General features: G+C 35.6%; 2 pseudogenes; one reads left to right on the forward strand and one right to left on the reverse strand.

The window, feature by feature from the left end:
• Positions 1–25,385, forward strand: part of LOC138820314 (MTRF1L release factor glutamine methyltransferase-like) — a 401,152-nt pseudogene that overhangs the window by 311,672 nt on the left and 64,095 nt on the right.
• LOC138820310 (ankyrin repeat domain-containing protein 49 pseudogene) lies at positions 19,826–20,523 on the reverse strand (annotated as a pseudogene).

Consider the following 25,385-nt stretch of genomic DNA (forward strand, 5'->3'; position numbering starts at 1 on the left):
GGACTGGCAAACAACAACAACAACAAAAAACAAACATTTAGTAAATGAAAATAAAGAACCTATACTTGGAATATATAATTGCTGGTTCCAAACTGATACCTGACAATAGTCCTAATTCATGCACTTTAACTATATTAGGATACTTTCTTGAAAAAAACTTTTTTTCATAAGGTCACGGCAATTAATGCCAGGAATGTGCTTAGATGTCAGGTGAAGATTAATTCAGGAAATTCAAAGATTCCAGGCTTTTGAGTATTCACTGCTAATCTCAATGAGAAGGGTAGTCTAAGTGAGATTTGGAAACCATTTTGGCCAGTCATGTCACCAAAATGGCAGAGGCTAATTAACAGTTGTGACAGAAGAGAAGAAATGACTCCAGATGGAAGGAATAAATGATAGTAAGTAAGGTATAGCAGAAACCATTCTAGGGAACCATTTTTGGTTATTGAAGAAGTAGTTGTCAACTAGGCATATTCCTCATTGCCTTTAGCATTCTAAATCTCTTAGGCTAGTTCTTAATCTCTGTGTGATAAATATATCCCTTTCTATGCTGTTCTTGCATACCTGGTCTCCTTTGCTTTCTTTTTTTTATTATTTTTTATTGTAAAAATACAGTGCTTTCTAAAAATATGTCTTTCTCAATTTCTCTATGAATATTTCCTGATAATAAATATACCTACACAGATGGAAGAGGCTACTAATGTAAGGGTCCCATAGCTTCTGAGTCATTAATGTAACAAAATGGCAAAGGAAGACATATTTATTGCTACCTCAATTATTCTAAAAACTGCAATGTCAAATCATTTGATTAAGATTTCCATTCTTGTCTACTTAGTGTCATTAACTGCACTAAATACAAATAGGAGCCGGGTACTGGTGGCTCATGCCTGTAATCCTAGCTAGTCAAGAGGTTGAGACCTCAGGATTGTGGTTCAAAGACAGCCTGGTCAGGGAAGTCCATGAAACACTTATCTTCAATTAACCACTAGAAATCAGGAAGTGGTGCTGTAGCTAAAGTGGTCGAGCACTGGACTTGAGATGAAGAGCTGAGGGACATTGCCCAGGATCAGAGTTCAAGCTCCATGACCAACAGAAAAAGTGCAAAAATGACTTTAAGTTTCCCCAAAAGGAACGACAAAGTCAATAGTAATCTTCCCAAGCAAAGAAAATAATTCCAAAATGATTCAGTGCACCTAATTTTGCTGAGTTACTTAAGTTATGGATTCGTTTCTGAACATATTCTCTTCTTATAAAAATTGTCAAATATTAGCTTTAGTATAAACTTAATCTAATATTTCTCGGTTCAAAAGAGAAGTCCATAAGTTGATGTCACTTGGATTTATTACTATCTCAGTTCAAAGCCAACCCAGGCAGCAGAGTTGGTCAAACTCTTATCTGTAATTAAACACCATAAAATGCAAAAGTGGAGTATTGGCTCAGTCAGTAGAGTCAGTCAGTCAGTAGGGGGCAGGTAGGCAGGAAAGACAACTGTACAGGGACAGGGTCCAACCTCTGAGTTCAAGCCCCAGAACCAGCACAAACTAAAAAAAAAAACAAGCAAACAAAAGAAATCTCAGGTATTTCTTTGGGACCCTCTTATAGGAGTACTGGTCTGAGAAGAGACTCCTTTTACTGATCATACTCACTGGATCCTGCTCTTTTGAAATCCTTATTGCTATGGAAAACTCAGGTCCACACTAAAGGAATTGATAACTCCTGCAACAAGAGAATCATCTCAGGAGTGAAACATCCATCCATAAGACACTTTAAAACCTCCATGCCTTTGCTCCTTTGCAGGAGACCACTTTTAATATGAAGCTATTTCCTTTGTCCTATGTTGGCCTTCAAATGGCATATTGTTTCCTTTTGTAATACTCTCAACTAGACTAGAAGTTTATAGACAAGTTTTATATGAGTAAAGGACACACTAAAAAAAGTCAGGAACAGAGTTTCTTTCAAGCCTTGGATTCTTTTCTTGTATTGTAAAAAGGAAAACAAAACTTAACTTGAATTTTGTCATTCCTCTATGTTCAATTCCTCTCCTGGGATCAGTTTACACTTTCAGTAACAGTTACTTCCACTCACTTCCAGTAACAATCTATGGTGCTGCTCCAGATAAAATGAAAGTTTTCTGGCTTCATTGAAATACTACAAGGACACCTTTGGGCATGTGGTAACATGTGTTTCAGAGACTTAGTAAAGAGAAAATGTGAAATTTAAATTGCTTATAAATACATTATCCATGAGTATATTGAGTTCAAACTTCTTAATTGCTCTGTAAATTAAGGCGAATTTTAAATGGGAAGAAGGGTTTCAGATCATTTGTTTTGAGTGTCTGTGCTGTGCATTAATTTCCCAAGTATACATGATTTAACAGTAGGAGACATAATAGCAATAATAGGAGAAAGAGAAGTTCTGTGTTTATGTATAAGGGTTCAATACAATAGAGAAGACTCTACAAATAAGACAGCATTGAAACAATAAAGTCAAGTCCAGCATGTAGAGTTATGGGAGTGATATAAAGAAAGCATTACTCCTAAGTGGAACATGAAGCATGAGGCCACTCCCTTTCTAAATCATGCTTGCTAATCACGTAAATTCGTAAAAAGTAGAATGCAAGAATAATCCTGTTTCCAATGCCAGTCAGATATATGATCATGGACTTAACTGGAAAAAAAGAGTCCATATTGAGAGAACAGGGATTATACTACCAATGAAACTGGTGGCTAAGATCACATTAATTTTCTTTCATTTTCTTATATTCTTTTTTGCTGTTGTTGGTCATGGCAATTCCCTTCTGAGACTGTGAGCTGTCCCTCTGCTATTCAGCTCAAGGCTACTGCTCTACCACTTGAGCCACAGTGCCACTTCCAGTTTTCTGGTAGTTGTTGGAGAAAAGATTCTTCAGGACTTTCCTACCCGGGCTGGATTTGAACCCCAATCCTCATAACCAACCACCACTAGGCTTGCGATCACCTTTCTAACAGTGTACACTCAGGATATGTAATGTATATGTTAATCTATCTTTATATGAATTCTTGAGTTAAAAATCTGTGCTACAGCTTACACTTTACACTCACAAAAATGTTTGTAGATTAAAAGTTGATACTCCTAGAAAAATAAAACCTAAGGATGTAAAGGATTCTGGGAAGTTTAGTTTGTATACAGCCTTGGCAGAACAGGCTTTGACACACTACCTATAATTAATCAGGCAAACCTGGAATCCCAGACATGAGCAAGATTGCTGAATAAGAGCTTGAGACTTTTGCATAAATACATACAAACATACACATACACAGAGAAGCACTTATATGTGCACAACAAATACACAATGAAACAATTCTCAGAATATGTAGAAAAGATAGAAAACAATAGAAAATATGTCCTGAATAAGACTACAATCAAGTGATAATTTTTAGTATTAGAAAGCCCTCAAGTGAACTTTCTTTAAAAAAGTTGAGAATATTACATAGCTGGGGACCAGAGACAGTAAGAGATTCAAGTAATCATTATTAATGGGATCAGATCCATGGAGGAATGAATCAGAGACCCCTGCAAGTACATCTGAAAATGTTCATATCCTGTGTCAAATGTTAGAACATCTTTGAAAATAGTACATAAACAGTCTGAGCAGTCAGTCTAGTGGATAAGATCATAGGAGAAGTTCAGAATTGCTAGTCTTTATCTAGATTAAATAAACCAACAACCTATGGCAGGGTAATGTGGTACAATCCTGGAGACTAAGACAGGAGATTAAGGAGTGGAATTACATAGTGATACCTTCCCTGGACCAGGTAGTATACTTTTGTCTCAAAAAAGCAAACCAAACAACAATAAAGGAATAAACAGTTGGAAGTTCGGGCTAATTTCATTACCATGTTTTGAGAAGTCAAGTTTCCTATTGAAATGCAACACATATACAATCCTCACTTGTTTTAAATGCTCTCTTCATTACAGAACATACCTAGATGCAAAATGGCTCATGATTCCCTCCCCCAAAATTGCGAAAGTAAGTATCATTCTGTTAGATTCCAAAGAACTGATGAAGGATTACAAAAGCTTAAGCCTGGAGAAATAGCAAAGTATGTCTAACGTAGAACTTTTTAGACCTTGCTAAACTAGAATTCAGATTTAAAATGAATATTTTGGTTTTCTTTGTAATTTCATACTTTATAGGATACAACAAAAGTCTTTTTAAGTAGAAGGTTTAATTGACAAATTCACAAATTATACCGGCATTCTATTTTCCTAGAATATACTTTCAAGAGAGTTATAATTAGAACTTAGTTAATAAATAATACCAACAGTTCATGTATAACATGATAATGTGAGTAATCTAGACAGAGTTGCCAACAAATGGATGACAGTAATTTATAAATTTGGGAAAAGAGCAATTTTTTGAGGGTGTGGTATAATATGGTGTGAAGAGAGTAATTGTGTGACATCTTCTTTCTTCTTCCTATATGTAACACAGGAAGCCATTTCCTTAATTACGTGCCTCGTTATACATTGAGAAAAATTCTAAGTATGGGGTTTGTTTTCATTTTCGTTTTTGTTTTATTGGCTTGTCCTAAAGCTTGAACTCTGGGCCTGGACACTGTCACTAAGCCTGTTTATTCTCAATGCTCGTGCCCTAACACTTCAACCTCAGTGCCACTTGTGTCTGGCTTTTTCTGAGAAGTTTATTGGAGATAAGAATCTAAGAAACCTTCCTGTCTGAGTTGGCTTTGAACCATAATTTTCCGATCTTAGCATCCTGAATATCTATGATAGCTAAAAAGTGAAATATGAATAATATTTGCAAGTGTTCTGATCTCAAGAATGCCACTGGGGGAAAAATGATGCAGCTCAGTTTATTGTGGCATTCTTTCCTGTACAAGGAGGGCATCACATTAGCAGAGGTGTAGTATTTTTTCACAATAGAGGTAAGCTATTCATGATGTGAATTAGGGAATTTTAAGGTGCACTTTTTACAAGATGGAAATTGTTGGTCTAGGATGACTTTATGGCTTAAATCTTGGGATTGATGTTCATACAAATAAAGCTTACTCTGATAAAAAAATTGCTTACTCTTGAAGAATTAATTATTACAGATTCTTCATAGTCTTATCCTCTATAATAATGTGGCTATTTTTCTGTTGACTTCTCAAGTTGTAACAGCCCATTGGAAGCTGTACTTACTGCAGAAGATCATAACATGCAAACAGGAACTGTTTTGAATCTCTCAGGTATGGAATGTTGATAATTTAAAAATGAATAATTAGTCATAGGAATTTTTAATAACACACATATTCTGTCCTTTAAACAACTTATTTACTTTGAAATGTTTTGGGTTTCCATGTAATTAATCTCTTTTCAGTTTTAGTATGAGAATGTACTAAATTTATTCTTTTTTCAAAATATTGGCAAGTTTATTGTGAAAATACTGTCTAGATGGATAACATTCAAATTGATGACCTCCTGATAAAGAAAGGGTAATTAATTCAAATTAGAAGCCAAATAGTTTTGATTTTTAAAAAGTTACTACATAAAGAATAATATTTACTATACCAATACAGTGAAATTATATTTTATGCAGCTTATGTTTAAAATTTTATTATCAAAGTGATGTACAGTGTGGTTACAGTATTTGTAAGGTAGTGAAGGCATAATTTTCCAAACTTATTACCTCTTCCTCATTTTTCTCACAGTTTTCCTTTCCCCCTTCACCCCTCACAAGTTGTAATGTCCATTTCCAAAATATTGTCTTGTGAATATTGCTATTGCATTGGTTTGCCTTTCTGCTTTCTCTCACCATTTTGTTGTCCCTCTTCCCTTCCCTAGTTAAGGTAAATGTGTACACAATACACAGGGTACCAAAATCAAATACAGCAGGGAGAAACCATAGGGAAAATCCTAAAGAAAATAGCTATTACATAGTACATCAAAAACAAAGACCACAAATAAAAATCTGTTTCCATATCTTGCAGTTCGTTTTTCTCAGCATCAGCTTATATGGTCATATACACACATAACAATGACACTGGAAAATAATAGTTGGATGAACACTAAATCATGAAAACAACATGTTATCTTTTTGATTGTAAAGGTGGTATTAGGTTTGGTGAATTCGCGATTCTGATAAAGGAATTTCAAAAGAGTTTTAAAGTTATGACAGGTAAATTTTAATTGTTCAAAATTTTTAACACCTTAGCCTATTAAGAAAATTTAAAATTGCCTGGGAAAATAGGCTTTCATGCAAAGTAATCCATGGAGACATTGTAGAGAGGAAGCAATGTGGGTAAAGATGGCTCTTTTTCACACTAAACAAACCTCAGAAAACTTGCTATAAATCCAGTAGGTTCCCTTGAGAATTGTCATTACACAGGAAAACTACTCACTGTGTGAAACAAGGTTGTAGTGGAATTTAAATTCAAATTCTTAAAAAATAAGACATCAAAATTTGTGAATTAAACTTTAATTATCAAGCAGAAAATTTGGGTCAGTCTGGGAAGGTGACTCAGTGGTAGAGCTCTTGCCTTGCATGCCGGAGGCCCTGGGTTCGATTCGTCAGCACCACATAAGCAAAAAGAAAAAATCCAGAAGTGTTGCTGTGACTTAAGTGGTAGAGTGTTAGCCTTGAGCTGAAGAGCTGAGGGACAGCGCCCAGACCCAGAGTTCAGGTCCCATGACTGGACCCCCACCCCGAAAAAAACAAAAAAACAAAAAAATACAAAAATAATTTGAGTCAAAATATTTAGGGAGAAAATGCCCCCTACAATGAAAGAGATTATTGGGTTTACACTTTTCTGTTTGTAATACTTTCCTCAATGTCTTTGCACGTGAAGCAGTGAAATACAGAAAAAAATCTGATTGGGTACTTCAAACCAATGATTTCATACTTCTAAGTGGCTCACAAAATAAAATATCCTTATTAACAAGAGATAGTGAAGAATTCTCTAATTTCAAAAGCCAAAAAGTTTTGGGTTCAGGGACTGGGAAGGTGGCTCAGTGATAGAACGCTTGCCTTGCATGCATGAGGCCCTGGGTTCGATTCGTCAGTGCCCAGGCCCAGAGTTTCAGGCCCCATCACCGGACCCACCCCAAAAAAATAGTTTTGGGTTCAGAAAAGAATTTAGCAAATGGGAAAGTTTAGAAAATAGTGTTCTTAGAAGCCCTAGATAAGTGTATTGGATTCAGCAGTAGATGGAAGCCAAAACTTTTTGATATAGATTGTCTTAATATTTTTGGTACCTAAAGTGATTTTACAGAGCCTATTTGGCTCACTACAATGCAGAACTGATTGAATGAAGACATGAAAACAAATTCCACATCCAAATGAGGCAACTTAAAGAGTGTTAAAAGAGAAAACATGAAGATGTAGCAGTGGCTGAGGCTTCACTTAGACTTGAAGCCAAGAAAATCAGGGAAGAGCTAAGAGGAGGACATAGAAGTAGGACACAGAAGCGTTGTCCTTTTGTAACAGACCTGTCTTCAAAGGTATGGGTGATTTAACTCTATTCTTCTCCATACATCTTAGTGATCAAATGCAAGACCATGAGAAAAATAATCTATTGAAATAATTTTGTAAAGAATAACTTCACTGCTCCTGATATGGTATCTAAGGAGAGTCTTAAGAGAGAAGACAAAAATGGAGTATTTTTTTGGTTTCCTCTAAGCATCTCGTTAGCAAAATATATCCTTGAGGTTAGAATTGATTGAAACAAAAAGTGATGGAGTACTTATTTCTCTGGGCAATTTAGACACAAGAAGACTTTCAAGGTAAAAGAAAAAAGAAAAAAAATATAACCAAGTATTTGTGATCACAGCTCCTTGGACTGGTTTTCTGGAGACAAATTTTACATTAGATTTGTCCACATTAACATAGATGTTGTTTCATGGCAACCAAATGCAAGAGGAAAGTTTAATGGACTCGCTTAGTCAATTAAAGAGCATAATCAAAAAAATGGCAAATAATATTTAGTGAATTATTTGACCAATTACTTTGCCAGAATAAAGAAGGAAAATGTAATTCAAAATGAATTGACCTAAAAGTATGAATAAAAAGTAGTGAAGAGAGATGAGAGAAAAAATAGAGGATTGTTTTCTCTACAGTGGAGTAATGGGTTCTTCATCTTGTTTCTTCACAAGCTACCCATTGTGGCTCAGGACTGGAGAATCCAGTTCAGACAAAGAGAACTCATAGGAGAAAGTTAATATTTGCAGCAGATATAGGTGATTTATAACCTTAGATAATCTATTTAAATCTGTTCAGAATCCTCCCCTATGCTAAACTGCCCGCTTTGAACAGTTTTGTTTGCTTTTACCAAGACTTCCCTTCATTAACTGCTTAAAATTTTTGAGAGGTCATATTCGTACTCTCTAGAGATTGCTGTTTGGTGATTTTGTGTGTTTTTGTTTGTTTTTGTGTTTTTTAACTGAATTTCCAAAGGTTGTGCAAGTGTCTTACAACTAAATATGTCCTCCTAATTATCCATTGCTCCTGGATCACAGTGACTCCTTCTATCATTCTCAACCATCCCTTCTACAAGATTTATTTCTGGTTTACCACTTCCTTTCTCAAATGTGTACATGGAGTATTCTAGCTGTACTTGCCCCTTGTTCCATTGTTCATTCCTTCTATGTATTTACTATTATTCCTCTTTGGTTTCAAGTTCCTGATAGTCATTCTGCTAAACTGTCTGTTAGTACTTTGAAACGTTTATATACATTCCATGGAGTTTCTGTCCTGCATATACTTGAACTGATGTCAGGTTATATTTCCATAATTCATTCATCTGCAATAACAATTTGCAAGACTGGAGACTTGGAACACCTAGACATGATTATATTCTCATCCATTTGCAGATTAATCTTTAGTCAACAAGAAAGTTTAAAATGGCTTTGAATGTATTCTTAACTACCAGTTTTTATAAATGGCATTGTACAATGGTGTGTGATTATTATATTTTACATGGGATAAGAATTTATACTACCTATAAGTTTTGGAGAATAAAGAAAACTAACATTTACTACTATAAAGGAATATGATAGAAATAGAAGATAGATTTTGTCACATCTCAGATGAGTACCCATATTCAAGACTTAAAGACATATTTCTAACTATCTTAGACAGAGGGAAAACAAAACAACATATGATAAGGCAAGTATTTGTGACTTTTTAAAATGTCCCTTATTAAGTGATGAAATTTACTTTATTAGCTAACGTTTGGGGTTGAAATATGGGAGTATGATCTATTTAACAAATTTCTGGAAGACACCTACTGAACAACACAAATGGTGCATGGTACCATTTCTGCACTTTAATGAATGGTTGAACCTGTTTTGCATTAGTGCTGGGTAAAGAAATCAACTCTATTGTAACTTGCTCCCTACACTTGAAAAACTCGTAATGTCACTAAGTGTCATCTACTTAGCAAATGTTATTTTGGCAAGTGTAATTTCAAAAAGTTTATTTGAAAAGGAATACACTTTCAGGAGATTAAATGTAGGTTATCATTGGTTTGAGAATGACATTTTTATAACACAGAACCAAGTTGTACTAAAGGACCAGTGTATTGAAGCACAAACGATCTTCTCAATTAATGTTTTGCTGAATTACATTTGACCTCTAAGTCAAGTTTTCCTAGGCTTGATAGATCAATCACGGATCTATCCTTCCAGGAACTATTTTTGGGACCACTTAAGCTAGACTGAAATATTACATTAATCATTAGGGGAGGGGTATTAAAAATAATCTTGTAATACTTTCTGATCTTGTTCATTCATATGGGCTGGTCATCTGTAAATTGAGTTTGAAATACAGTACTTTCTTTCGATTTTGTGACCTCATCTTTCATTTTAAGTTGCCTTGCATTAAACAATTGCTTGCTGCTAATTCTTGTATCTCAAGGATTTGGGGCCCTGAAATATTATAAGAAATGAGAAATTGAGGGAGGTTCCAGGAAGATGGTGGAGGAGAAGCTGGAGGCTAAACAAGCTCTCGCATAGAAAGCAGTTTTAGAGTTCCAGTGAACAGTCCTAAGCCAGAGAACCACACCAAGTGTGCCTTCACAGGACAGAGAGTTAGGCCAGAGAGAGAAAATACAGGCAGGGAGACAGTCCTGAGCACTTTCCAGCAGCCACCACGGCGGCGGCCATGGTGGCAGCGGCAACTGCCACCGCCATACCTGAATCACAAAGAGTCCAGGACGAAGGAGCCAGACACAGCCTGAGAGCGGATTCCACTCAACACCAGCAAGAACCGACAAGGAGCAGACATCTTCATCCTGCAGTTCGCAGACCAGAGATGACCCAGGAAGCAAGACTCGGCATGAGTACAAGCCTGATGTTCTCACTCCTTCTCAGGGAGCAGAGGAGGGAAGGCCACCCCTCCCCCAACCAGTACTGGAGATGTCCATCTTGGATACTGACAAAGCCCGGTGGAGCTGCTAGCTCCAACACAGGCCCTGGAATAAATCTAGAGTCATCTAGCAGATCACAAGAGCCTAACCTGACCTGCCAGACTCAGCTCCACTCAGGGAAAAGTCACCCAGCTTGGTTGCCAGCGCCAGGAGTGGCTTTCTTCACTGGGTAATCAGACCCAGAGGCTGCCCCTCCCTGGACAATCAACTGAAATTCAGTAAACAGAAACCCTGAGAGTGGCTCCAGGCTGGGCTCTGTGAGTTTCTCACAAACCAGCTCCCTGGAAAAGCTACTGTTTGCTGAAAGGCCTCAACTCTACCCAGAACCTAGCCTCATCACAGCATCTCCAAACTCGAAGAAAAAGCCCTCTCCTCCCATTGAATGAACCTGGGAGGAGGATCGCAGAGCATTTTTCTGCCTGTTCCAAGAAACTGACTTGAGTAACCAACCAAGCCACAGGAACACAAGACCAGAGACTCCAACAAAAGGCTGGTTATGGACACAAGGGAGACACAGGATTTTTCCCACCGCTCCCAAAAAAATCAAAGAACTTTTTTTTTTGTTGTACCTTCATAAAAATTTTTTTTCTTAAAAAATTTTTGTAATCTTTAATTTTAACTTTTTTTGAAAAAAATTATTTTCTAGTAAATTTTTTTCTCTTAGAATTTTATTTTAGGGGTATAAGTGTGTGTGCGTTTTTCTTCTCTTTTCTGTTTTTGTTTTTGTTTTTTGTTTTGTTTTGTTTTGCTTTTTGTTTAGCTCTACTGAACTTCTGATCTTTTTTTCTTTCTTTCTTATCATTTTCACCTGTTCTTCTATTTCGTTCTTTATGTGACTTAATTGCTGCTCTGCATATCCTCAGATAAACCCGTAGTCGATTATTAGACCTTATCCCCCATTGTGTACACACTTAATCCACAAATTTATTTCTCAGTTCAAAACCTCTTACACGTAAATTCCTTAATAGCAGTACTACATCTTTATACCTATATAATATTTTAAGTAAATTCCTTAATAGCAGTACTACATTTTAATACCTATATAATATTTTAAGTATCTTTATTTTTAAGTTTTTCATATCTCCTTTATATCCCTCCCCTTCTTTCATTATATTCATGTTCTTCCCTGAATATTTTTTTTCTTTCTGTATAATATTTTTAATTTTTACCTTTCTATTTTTTCTGGTCTCTTTTTGTTTCCTTTCTCTTTCTTCTTTTTTTTCTCTCTGTCTTCTTTCATCCTATCCAACCTATTGCCTGCTTTAAGGTTAGGACTTAGCTAACACTCCCTGTACCTTCCCACATCACTCTATTCCTATATTTTACCCACATCTCTTCCTAACCCTAATAATTTCTCGTATACCAAATTCTTGTTTGCGGTTCATAGCCCATAAATATATAGTTGTTTGATGTTGAATAGATGTATCTGTTGAACTACATTGTATCTGCAGACTATTAACTGTACAAATACAGACTTTGGTTGATGCTTGCCGTAACATAGTGTTCTAGCACAAAACTGGTTTTAATTGCATCCTAAATGAGCTCAGTAAGGTGGAAAAACACAAGAAAAATGGCAAGTCCGGGTATCTCAATTCCCACTCATGATAACCAGGGGACAGAACAGATAATGAATAATCCAGAGGAGAGTTCCCAAATAGCCCTACAAACACTGCTGGCAAACATTGATTAATGAAAAGATTGAAAACATAGAAAGGACTCTGTATGAGCATGATAGGGAGAGAGAGGAGGCAATCTAAAACTTTATACAAGAATACCATAAGCGTGAGGAAGCTACCCAAAAACTGATACAGGATTTGCGTGAGTAGCTTGAGAATACTCAAAGAGAAAGGCAGGAATGGCATGAGCAGGCTGAGAACACTCAAAGGGAACTACAGGAATCTCACGAATGGGAGGAAGCTAATCAAAGAGTAATACAGGAATTGAAAGAGCAGGATGAGAATACACAAAGATCACTAAAGGCATTCTTGGAATCCATTAACAAAAATGTGAAGGAAGTCAAGGAGACCACAAAGGGAATGCTGAATGGAACCCAACAGAAGGAATGGGAGTCCAAGGAAATCACAAATAATCAATTAAGTGATTTGAGAATAAACACAGAACACCAAATTAAAGAAGTAAAGAAGTTCATACAAGATCTAAAACAAAGCTTCAACAAAGAATTTGAAGCCATCAGAGCTGAACAACTAGAAGGAAAAAAAATAAAAAACAAAGTAGAAAGTCTCAACAGCAGGTTAGACCATGCAGAAGATCGAATCTTGGAAATTGAAGAGAGCCTAGACATTATAGAGAAAGAACATACAACCATCCAAGACAAATCCAAGAAATATGATAGATCTATCCAACACTTGGAAGACACCATCACAAGGCATAATCTAAGGATAATGGTTGTAGAGGAGCACCTAGAAACAGAAGTTAATGGTGTAGGAAATTTCTTTAACAGGATCCTAGAAGAGAACTTCCCAAACATGTAAAAAGATAGGCCTATTCAAATACAAGAAGCTTTTAGAACTCCAAACCGACCAGACCAGAATAGGACATCCCACCATCACATTGTAAACTGCACAGGATCAATTCAGACCAAGGAAAAGATCCTTAAAGCTGTCAAGGAGAAAAGATTAATCACCTATATTGGGAAACCAATTAGAATCACCTCAGATTTCTCAGCAGAGACAATCAAAGCAAGAAGAGCCTGGAATGATATATGCCATGCCCTAAAAACAAACAACTATCAACCAAGAATACTGTACCCAGGTAAACTCTCCTTCATAACTGAAGGCCAAAAAAACCCTTCCATAGCAAAGAAAAATTGAAACAATACATCTCCACCAAACCAGCCCTTTATGATGAAGGTTTTGGAAAAATTAGGAATCCATGGAACATTCCTCAATACAATAAAGGCTGTATATGACAAATCTACAGCCAGCATTATACTTAATGTTGAAAAACTAAAGCCATTTCCTCTTAATTCAGGAACAAGACAAGGATGTCCAGGCTCTCCACTTCTCTTCAACCTAGTATTAGAATGCCTAGCTACAGCAATAAGGCAAGATTCAGACATAAAGGGGATCCAAATAGGGAAAGAAGAAATAAAACTCTCTGCAGATGACATGATCTTGTACTTAAGGAATCCCATAGACTCCACTCCCAAATTACTCAAGCTGATTCAAAACTTTGGCAAAGTAGCAGGGTATAAAATTAACCCTCACAAATCAATGGCTTTTTTATATGCCAACAATGAGAAAAGTGGGGCTGAAATTAGGAAAGCGACTCCATTTGTAATAGCCGAAAATAAAATAACTATGAATTAACTTATCCAAAGAAGTGAAAAGCCTCTATGATGAACTTTAAAAACTTGAAAAAGGAAATCAACACAGAACTTAGAAAAGGGGAAAAACTCCCATGCTCCTGGATTGGAAAGATTAACGTTGTGAAAATGGCAATACTTCCCAAGCTATCTACAAATTTAATGTGATTCCTTTCAAAATTCCAAACTCATTCTTCAAGGAAATAGAAGAGACAATCCAAAAATTCATATGGTACAATAAAAGACCCGAATAGCAAAAACACTCCTCAACGGAAAGACCACGGCTGGAGGAATATCAAAACCAAATTTCAAAATATAAAGCCATAGTAATCAAAACAGCTTGGTACTGGCACAAGAACAGACCTCAGGACCAATGGAATAGAATTGAAAACCCAGAAATGAACCTACAGACCTAGAGCCATGTAATCTTTGAAAAGGGAGATAAAAAAATATAGAATGGAAGAAAGAGAGCCTCTTCAGTAAATGGTACTGGCAAAATTGGTTAACTACTTGTAGAAAACTAAAGCTAGATCCTTATATATCACCCTGTACCACAATCAACTCTAAATGGATCAAAGACCTCGGAGTCAAAGCAGACACTCTGAAAACATTACAGGATGGAATAGGAGAAACCCTAGGTCTCCTTGGCACAGGCCGAAATTTTCTAAATAGAGACCCGGAAACACAACAAATCAAAGAAAGGTTGGACAAATGGGATTGCATGAAGTTGCAGAGCTTCTGCATGGCAAAGGACATACCTAGAAAGATCAATAGACAGTCCACGGATTGGGAGAAGATCTTCACCAGCTATACAACGGACAAGGGTCCCATATCTAAAATATACTTGGAAGTCAAAGAACTAAATTCCCCAACAACAAATCCTCAAAGAAACAACTGCCCAATAAATAAGTGGGCTAAAGACTTTAAGAGAAACTTCTCTGAAGAAGAAAGAAGGCTGGCCAATAGACACATGAAGAAATGTTCAACCTCCCTAGCCACAAAGGAAATTAAAATCAAAACAACATTAAGATACCAGCTCACCCCAGTTAGAATGGCAAAAATCAAGAACTCTAATAACAACAAATGCTGGAGGGGATGTGGACAGAAGGGGACCTTACTTCATTGTTGGTGGGAGTGTAAACTTGTTCAACCAGTTTGGAAAGTAGTATGGAGGTTCCTCAAAAGACTCCACATAGAGATCCCCTATGACCCAGCAATCCCACGTTTGGGCATTTACCCAAATGTTTACAAACAAGACCACACTAAAGCCACCATCACATCCATATTTATTGCAGTATTATTTACTATAGCTAAGATATGGAACCCACCCTGATGCCCCTCAGTAGATGAATGGATCAAGAAAATGTGGTATATATAGACAATGGAATTCTATGCCTCCATCAGAAAGAATGACATTGCCCCATTTGTTAGGAAATGGAAAGACTTGGAAAAAATATATTAAGTGAAGTAAGCCAAGCCCAAGGAATCATAGGTCCCATGGTTTCCCTTATTTGCAATATCTAGTGTATGTATGAGTCAAGCAGAAAATGCCAGATAAGGTGATGTTAGGAAAATGAACCCTAAGTTTTGTATTCAAATGTTTATTTCTTTCACGTGATTTTTTCTAACGCATTAATAAGATCATTTCTTTGTTACTTTGTATGTCCCTCCCCCACAGTATAACCCATGCTTTCACTGTTTTCATGTCGTTATAATTTGTAGAGAGGAAGGAGAAAAACAAGTCGTTTAAATAAGGATACATGTCGACCCATTGCCACAATAAGTACAAGTTGTCATGCCGAAAACGAACTTTACAACTTTGGTGGTGGGGGGAGGATTGGGTGGGTGGGCGGTGGGAGGATGGGAAGAGATGGGAAGGGGAAACAAAGGAGGAGGCTACAATGCTTAATAAGAAATATACTCATTATCTTGCCCATGTAATTGCAACCCCTCTGTACAGCATTTTCACAGTAAAAAATAATTAAAAAATTAAAAAAAAGAAAAAAAAAGCCTAGGACCAAATGGATTCACAACAGAATTGTACAAGACCTTTAAAGAAGAACTAACATCTATACTCTTCAAGCTCTTCAGTGAAACAGAAAACGAGGGAGCTATCCCAAACTCATTCAATGATGCCAATAACACACTCATCCCCAAACCAGGCAAAGACCCAACAAAAAAAGAACTACAGGTCAATTTCCTTGATGAACACAGATGCAAAGTTCCTTAACAAAATTCTAGCTAACAGAATCAAGAAACATAAAAAAAAAACACTAAAACCAAGTAGTCTTCATCACAGAGATACAGGGATGGTTTATCATACATAAGTCAATAAATATAATCCAACACATCAACAGAGCCAAGGTCAAGAATCATATGATTATCTCCACAGATGCAGAAAACGGTTTTGATAAAATTCAACATGCATTCATGCTAAAAGTTCTGGAGACAATAGGAATAGAAGGAACATTTCTTAAAAGATTAAAAGCCATTTCAAACATCAAGAACTCTAACAACAACAGATGCTGGAGGGGATGTGGACAGAAAGGAACCTTACTTCATTGTTGGTGGGAATGTAAACTTGTTCAACCACTTTGGAAAGCAGTATGGAGGTTCCTCAAAAGACTTCACATAGAACTCCCCTATGACCCGGCAATCCCACTTTTGGGCATTTACCCAAATGTTTACAAACAAGACCACACTAAAGCTACCAGCACAACTATGTTTATTGCAGCATTATTTACCAAAGCTAAGATATGGAACCAAACCAGATGCCCCTCAGTAGATTAATGGATCAAGAAAATGTGGTATATATACACAATGGAATTCTATGCCTCCATCAGAAATAATGGCATTGCCCCATTTGTTAGGAAATGGAAAAACTTGGAAAAAATTATATTAACTGAAGTAAGCCAGGCCCAAAGAAACATAGGTCCCATGGTTTCCCTTATTTGTAATATCTAGTATATGTATGAATCAAGCAGAAAAGGTCAAATAATGTGATGTTCAGGAAAATGAATCCTTAGATGTGTATTTTAATGTTTTTTTCTTTCATGCGTGTGTTTCTAACGCATTTATATAATTATCTCTTTGTTGCTTTGTATGTCCCTCCCCCACAGTATAATGGCTGCTTTCACTATATTTGATGTCAGTATAACTTGTGGAAGAGATGGAGAAAAACCAGTTGTTTAAGGATACAGGTGGACCTGTTGCAACAATGAGAAGTACAAGTTATCATTTCCAAAACGAGCTTTACAACGTCGGTGTGGGGGGGGAAGGAGGGGAAGGAGAAGGATTGGGATTGGGGGGGTGGGGGGAGGCTGGGAAGGGATGTGAAGGGAAAACAAAGGAGGAGCCTTCAATGCTTGGTAAGAAATATACGCATTATCCTGCCCATGTAATTGTAACCCCTCTGTACAGTATGTTCACAAATAAAATAAAATTAAATTTTAAAAAAGGCCATTTATGACAGACCAATAGCTAATACTATACTTAATTGGGAAAAGTTACAACCAATTCTCTTAAAATCTGGAACAAGGCAAGGATGCCCACTGTGTCTACTCCTGTTCAATATAGCCCTGGAAACCTTAGCCAGGTCAATAAGGCAAGAAAAAGACATTAAAAGGATCCGCATAGGGAAAGAAGAAATTAAAATATAGCTTTTTGCATATGACATGATACTATACCTTCACAATCCCAAAAACCCCATCCCCAAACTCTTAGAAATCAAAAATCACTTCGGCAATGTAGCAGGATACAAAAATCCATCCAATAAAATCAGTTGTCTTCCTGTACACTGACCATGTAGAAGCAGAAAGGGAAATAAAGGAAGAAACCCCATTCACAATAATCTCCCCTAAAATAAAATATTTAGGAATTAACCTAACCAAAGCTTTAAAAGAACTATTTAATGAAAACTATAAAACGTTAAAGAAAAAAATTACAGAAGACACTAGGAAATGGAAAGACCTCCCATGCTGTTGGATAGGCAAACAGTATAGGAAAATGGCAATACTGCCTCAATTAATATACAAATTCAATGCAATTCCTATTAAAATCCCAATGATGTACATCTCTGAAATACAGAAAACAGTCCAATAATTCGTATGGAACCACAAAAGACCTAGAATAGCCAAAACAATTCTAGAGAATAAAGAAAACATGGGAGGGATATCCATGCAGCACTTCAAACTCTACTATAGAGCCATAATAACAAAGACAGCATGGTACTGGCACAAAAACAGACCCGAAGACCAATAGAATAGAATAGAAGATCCAGAAATAAATCCACATGCCTACAGTCAGCTGATATTTGACAAAGGAACCAAAGACATAAAATGGAAGAAACACAGCCTCTTCAACCACTGGTGCTAGGAAAACTGGATGGCCACATGAAGAATAAAAGTGGACCGCAGCATATCACCATACACCAATATCAGCTCAAAATGGATTAAAGACCTTAGCATTAAACCTGAATCTTTGAAACCACTGCAAGCAGAGTAGGAGAGACACTTGAACTTATAGGCACTTATAGGCACAGGAAAGATTTTCCTGAACAGAGCCTCAGGGTCACAACAAATTGGAGTGAGACATGACACATGGGACTACCTTACAATAAAAAGCTATAACAAAGCTATAGCTGCAAAGCTATAGCGATTGCAACCAAGCTAGAAAGACAATCAATTAATTGCGAAAAAATACTTACCAGCAATACATCCTACAAGGTGTTAATATCCAGTATATACAGGGATCTCAAGAAACCAGGCCCTCCCAAACCTAACAAACCAATTACTTAATGGGAAAGGGAACTAAAGAGCGACTTCTCAGAAGAAGAGATGAAAATGGCAAAGAAACACATTAGGAAGTGTTCACCATCCCTGGGTGTAAAGGAAATGTAAATAAAGACAACCATGAGATACCACCTTACCCCAGTCAGAATGTCCCACATCCTCAAGTCATCCAATGACAAATGCTGGAGAGGATGCGGAGAAAGAGGAACCCTACTACACTGCTGGTGGGAATGTACACTTATACAACCACTTTGGAAAACAGTCTGGAGAATCCTAAGAAAGCGAAATATTGACCTCCCTTATGACCCAGTCATACCACTTCTAGGCATCCATCCTGAACAACAGGAATCAGTATACAAGGACACATGCACCTCCATATTTATTGCCGCACTGTTCATAATAGCCAGGATTTGGAAACAACCCAGATGTCTCATCACAGATGAATGGATCTCAAAATTGTGGTATCTATACACAATGGAATATTATTCAGCCATTAGAAATGACAAAATAATGGCATTTGCAGGGAAATGGATGGAGCTAGAAGGTGATCATGTTGAGCAAAGAAGACAAGAGCATTGAGACCAACAGTACATGGTATCCCTGATAAGTTGATGTTAAAACCAAAATGTTAGGTAATACGACATATTTAACAGGACTTAGGAAACAAAGGACTTTCACTCATCTGGTCAAATCTCTACTAAATAGCCCCATGCTGCTGATCACATGTATGGTATATATGTGTACAATGAAGAGGACCCAGGAAGACGACATAGAAATAGAGGAAATTAGGGAAAAATTCATTAGTTGCACTGGACATTGACCAAAATGAACTAAGCAAGTTAATGGCAGGGATAGAAGGGAGGGAACAAGTGGGAAAAGGGAACAGCTGATGTTATGCAAAACAAAAGAAATGTACATACCAACCAATGTGGAAGAAATAACAGTATCGCAAAGCTCATGGAACTCATAAATGTTATAGACTGTGAAAGACAATTTTCTCCAGAAATGTTAGAATGTGTTTGTGATTTTAACTGAGTGTCACTATCCCACAATACTGTGAAATTAGGGAAATTATGTAACCACTTAATTACAATAAAAAGCAAAAACTCTCCAGAAATCATTATAGATATATACAACTAACTCTTGAATACATTTTGACATCAAAGTAAGGCAATTGACTTGGAAGACTTCCATGGAATCCATGAATTGTTGCAGTAAGCTATTGTTGTTAGTTGGATTGTGAAAATATTTTGTATGGAAACAGAATGAAATGGCATTTTTGAAATTTAAGAAACTTAACCGAACCATTATGACTTAGGAGAGCAATTTGTACAGCCTTCCAAAACTTCAAAGAGGTAGTGATACATACTTATCCTTTTGGCAATATCAAATACAGTTTCTTCCAAGTTGTTCTTCAGAGCTGATTTGACATAATGGTTCAACAGAAGCAGATCCAACATGTCTTTGCTAACTCTATTTCCATCAGCAAGATGCAAGGGGGCCATTGGTATCTCCATCATGATGAAGTAAGAAAAAAGCCACTCTATTATTATTCCACATATAAGCACTGCACAGGGTTGTCCAGCCATCTACAGTTATTGCATGAATATCTGCCGCTTCAGCCACCAACTCACAGACAGTTTCTAAGTGTCCACTGTAGGCTTCTTGATGAATATGGGTATACTCATCATCATCCCTAGTATTCACATGAGTGGCCTTTATGGAAAGTAGTCTCTGCACTATAATAACCTGATTATTTTCAGCAGCCAAAAGAAGAAAGTTGCATGGATCTTTCTCCATTTTTTCTTGCAATTGATACCATTCCTCACTTTTTCATCATGCTCCTCGTCTTCATCAGAATTGCCTAACCAGAGACTTTGAGTGACAGTGGGAATGAGGTGTCCAAGTATTTCCCTAATAGTTCAAGTTAGTTGAACTGTTCAGAAAAATCCGGTGAATTTTCTGCATCTGTTTTTTCACCATGATTTATTTTCCCTTTTTACATTTTTACTATTCGAAATTATTCTAACTGGAGAGTAGGGAATTGATGGAAGCAGAGGAAAGATTTTCCTCCGTATTCAAAGATACAGACTGAAAATAAGGACCAGTGGTGTCTTCATGTGCAGCTTATTCTAGGAATGAGAAAAGATGAAACAATGCCTTCTATATATTTGATTTGGGAAATGGCAGAGCAGAAAGTAAAATGATGCAACCAAAAATATAAAAGCAAAGTAAATTACAATAATTATAGAGCAATCCTATTATCTATGAGAAACATTAAAGAGAGAGGAAGAGAGACAGATGTGCAATGACCTATATAGCCACAAATGCATGCCTCTGATCAATATATAGAGCAAGCAGAATTTTATGTTTTAAAAAGATGGAAATAGAATTTATGTATTTACTTGAATTTGGTAAATACATTTTTAGCAGCCTACATGAAGAAACATAGGTTTAATCATATTGCAGACAAGAATCTAAATCCTTGATAATTCTAGGAACAGATCTGAATGAAATCAGTTGAATCACACTTTTCATGTACAATGAAGGAATAGGTCCAGGCTATGGAAGCAGCAAGAGAAAGCAGGCCGATTGTATCAGTGACAAACTTTGTGGAAAATGGTATTGAGGATTACTTACTGTTGACCCACTTGCACTGGAAGCATGATTCTGAACAATTGCTTGCTGATTCTCAACTATTTCTTTGATCATTATATTTTCCAAAAAGAAAAAGTGAGATTTAATTGATAGCAAAGTACTACTAATACATTTTGATTTCTCATTAAGCACCTTCAATCATTGAAACCACATGAAGACAATAGACAGGGCTACTTTTTTAGATGAAAACAAGTGTCTTAAAAAAAACAAGGAATGTAAGTAGTCATGTAAAGGACTACTTTTTCAGTACTACATTATATATATATATATTTTTCTAATGTTGGGTACCAATAAATAATGGATGTATTAGAAATCTCTTAAAGCTCATATGTCCAATTGTGAGTTCTCTTATACTATATCATGGTATTTTTTGTGTGTGTTCTTAAGAAGAAATTTACATTACTAACTTGAATTTCTGACAGAACAGTATCATCACTGTACATCTTGCTTCTATACTCTCATTTTTGCATTAGATAACTATAGAGGAAAAATAGAAGCCACACTGTTGGCTCATGTGATTAATCCTAGCTAATCAGAAAGATGAAGTCTGAGGATTGTGGTTTGTAACCAGACCAAACAAAAAAAAAGTCCATTAGATTCTGATTTGAAATAAACTAGCAAAAGCTAGAACTGGAGCTGTGGTACAAGCAGTAAAATGATATCCTTGAGAAAACTAAAACAAAAAAATAACAAATTCTGGGACAGAGACAGGCCCTGAGTTCAAGCCTTAGTATTAGCACCAAACAAATGATTGAATTAATTAGTTAATTAAGTAAGTAAATATAAATTAAGTGGTCACATGTGGATAGGCAGGTAAAATGTAACATCTGTGGTGACTGTATTGTGTATTTTTTTGTAGTAAGGCAAATTATTATTTGTACTAATCATTAATTTTTTATTTGAACTTTTTTTGAATTTAACATGCATGTATAGGTGTGTGTACATGTGTGCATATTTGTGTATGTGTATATGTGTGCATGTGCTGTAGCAATGTTGCTTGCCAATGTGGACAGGGTGAGGCTGAAAAGAGCTGAATTTGTTGCAATGTTTTTATGTATCAGTATTCTGTCATGTCATTTCAGTTGGACCACGCTTTTGTACATTTTATTTGTCAAATAATATCATCAGAATCAAAGGATTTACAATATTAAGTTAGATGAAAGAGAACGCTTTCAGCTCTTATTATATGTTAGATGAGAAGATTCAGACATATTTAGGGAGTAAATTATTGCTGGAAGATGACTGTCGGTACAAAATATGTATTTGACTTCTTAAATTTGTTATACTTTTAACATATGCTCCTGGAGTAAGTTTGACCAACTGGACCAAATAGGTATTGCTCTCTGGTTATTCCCGTGAAACACAAAGTGGATAAACTCTTTCTGGCTTTCTGTTGAAAATAACTTTCTTTGTAAGATCATATCTATTCACACTAAGAGGTAATCAACCCAATATTTATCAAGTTTGAATATCCCATCATATTGACTGAAAATCAGTATTGTTGATATGCTTGTTAGCTATTCCTTTCAAAAACAAACAAACCAAAAGCACGTGTCATCTTTAGATAGTGGATGTATCTGAAGTTGTTTTGTACATGCAAAGGGCTAATGGCTCTTCTGTGGGAGTAACTATCTCAACTTAACAAATAAGGCTTTTCGAATATCTTTTCCAATATGAATAACATCCCAGAGCAAGTCTTGCAATTTCTGAAAACCCTTTGAATATTTTAGTATTAATTCAGTTCATTGACTATGGAGCTAAAGACATTTCTGAAATAAATATTGTTAAGATCTGGAAATGTATGTGGGTATATAGGCATTTTATGCATCATCTTATGAAAATCCAGTTTTTATGAAACTAAATGAAATAAAATAAAAGAATGTATGTGAATTTGGTAAGCTAATTATTAGTTTAACTTTGTTTTCTATTAACACAGTCCATTGAATGTAGATGATGCAGTTAAATTACTTCCTTTGTGTTTTTGTACTTCAGTTATTTTTCATATCATTGTAGTTATGGGAGTGAATTTGTAGTATAAATAAAGGTCCTTTAAAATGATTAGGATTAATCTTGTGCTTTGTGTCCTACTCCCAAGAAAATGAGTTATTTTCAACTGTTAATAGTTTATAATTGAATCTCCATAAGAAAAATTTAAAACTGCAGTAGTATTGATGACTTTTTAAACCAATTGTATTGACAAGTTGGAGAGTCTTTAATTCATGCTTCGGTCTTGGTGTCTATGATTTTTAACCCCTTGTTGCTAACATTAATGATAGCTCAGACGGCATTTTGGGGTATATGAAAGGTAAAATATTTATCTGGGGTCAAAGGTGATTTTTATATCAGTCTTGCTTTAATAACATTTTAAAGTAGTATATTTCTCTCAGAATGTTTGGTATAAAAAGCAATCAAAATACTTCTAATGGTAAACAACCTAGGTGAGCTACAATGTGGAAAAGATTCGTCCATAACACCTGCAGTCTGTTTCCATCAGGAATTGGGCAGGACACTCTTTCGGTATGACTGTGTTAAACAGAAATGGGATCCCCAGGCAGTGCAGTGTTGAGTGAAGGGATAGATTATGATTTCTAATATTTTGATCTAGAAATCAAGAATGTTATACTTTAGCAGTTCCTTTCACCAGGGATGTATAAATTGATTATGAACTTGGAGTTTTCATATTACAGCTACCTATTTTCTAACAAAGATAAAGTCAAATATAATTAGAGTGTACACAATAATTCTTGGAAATTTTCCTAGAATTAGTAGACTAAGTGCTGGTATTTTAGTCATAAAATAAAATGCAGTTATTTGATACAGCGAGAGATGGGCCTCAGGGTAAAACTTACCATGTGTGCAATGCTGTACTAGTAATTCCAATTCTGAAGATGTCAATACCATCATCTGAGAATTAAAAATGATGTAGTTCCACTTTATGGGATTATTGTGAGGATTAAGTTAGATACCATAAGTAAAGTACTTGGAAAAACTATAATTCATCATTTGATACTTTCTACCTGTTATTTTTTCATGTGATGAATTCTAACAATTTTACTGTTTTTATATTGTGTCTATTTACAATAGGCAATGTGATATATTGATATTCATTGCATTGGTCAGTTTTCTGACATTATGAGGAAAATACCTGCAAAGAAAATTTCTGAGGAGGAAACTATTATATTGATTCATGGTTTAAGAGAATACAGTTGAAGATGAGATGTCTCCATTGTTTTAAATTATATTTTTGTTAAATAGTTGTTTCAAAGAATTTCCATTCCACAAATCAGTTTATAAGTACAATGGATCTTTAATAACTTTCTTATACCATTCCAAACCTCACCCCACTTTCATGTTTTCTAGTTTCATACTATCTGCATTGAATATTATGCCTTCACTCTCTTCCTCCATAACTCTCTTTATTCCTTCCCTTTGACTTCCGCTCACATCTTCCAAGTGATAGATTCCTGGTATTCATTTTGTGGATTAAAAGTTCAATTTTATAAGAAATTACATCTTTTAAATACTCCTCTGCAAATAGCATGCTTTGGTTAATACTGGTGTGTAATTGTAACCCCTCTGTATGGTATTTTCACAATAAAAATCTCAGTTTTATGGTCAATAGATTTTGAAAAGGATGCCATGACTTTATGAAATAAAAATAGAATCTTAAATGGTTGTTGTGGCACTATTGCCTCCCTCTATTTAAAAAAATTTCTTAGACTACTACATCAATCCTTATACAAAAATTTAAAGTTTTTAAATAGAAGATCATTATCAAACTAAATGTGAGATTTAAAAACATAAAACATAAACATAAAAATTCATGGCATTGGATCAGTAAAAGTTTCTAAAATATGACATGGAAAGCATTAGTGGGTAAAGAAAAGCAAGAATAATCTGTATAATATCAACTTATACTCTTTCATAATTCAAAGGACAATATAACAGAAGTGAAAAAATATCTAATAGATAGAAGACACATATTTGTTAATGCTACAATGTAAATGCTAAAATGATTCTGAGTCTAAGTATTTTTATATCTTCTAATTCTATATAACTTTTCCCAAAATAGGATATTTCTTTAAAGAATATATGTAGATAGTAGGAGCATATGAAATAAGTTCCTCTTTAGTATCCAAAAAATAAAGAGAAAACTCACCACTATAATATAGAAAGATGACACAAAATATAGTAATGCACTTGTGGAGA

This window comes from Dipodomys merriami, unplaced genomic scaffold (assembly GCF_024711535.1).
Source record: "Dipodomys merriami isolate MVZ:Mamm:240054 unplaced genomic scaffold, mDipMer1.0.p SCAF_86, whole genome shotgun sequence".
Taxonomy (NCBI): domain Eukaryota; kingdom Metazoa; phylum Chordata; class Mammalia; order Rodentia; family Heteromyidae; genus Dipodomys; species Dipodomys merriami.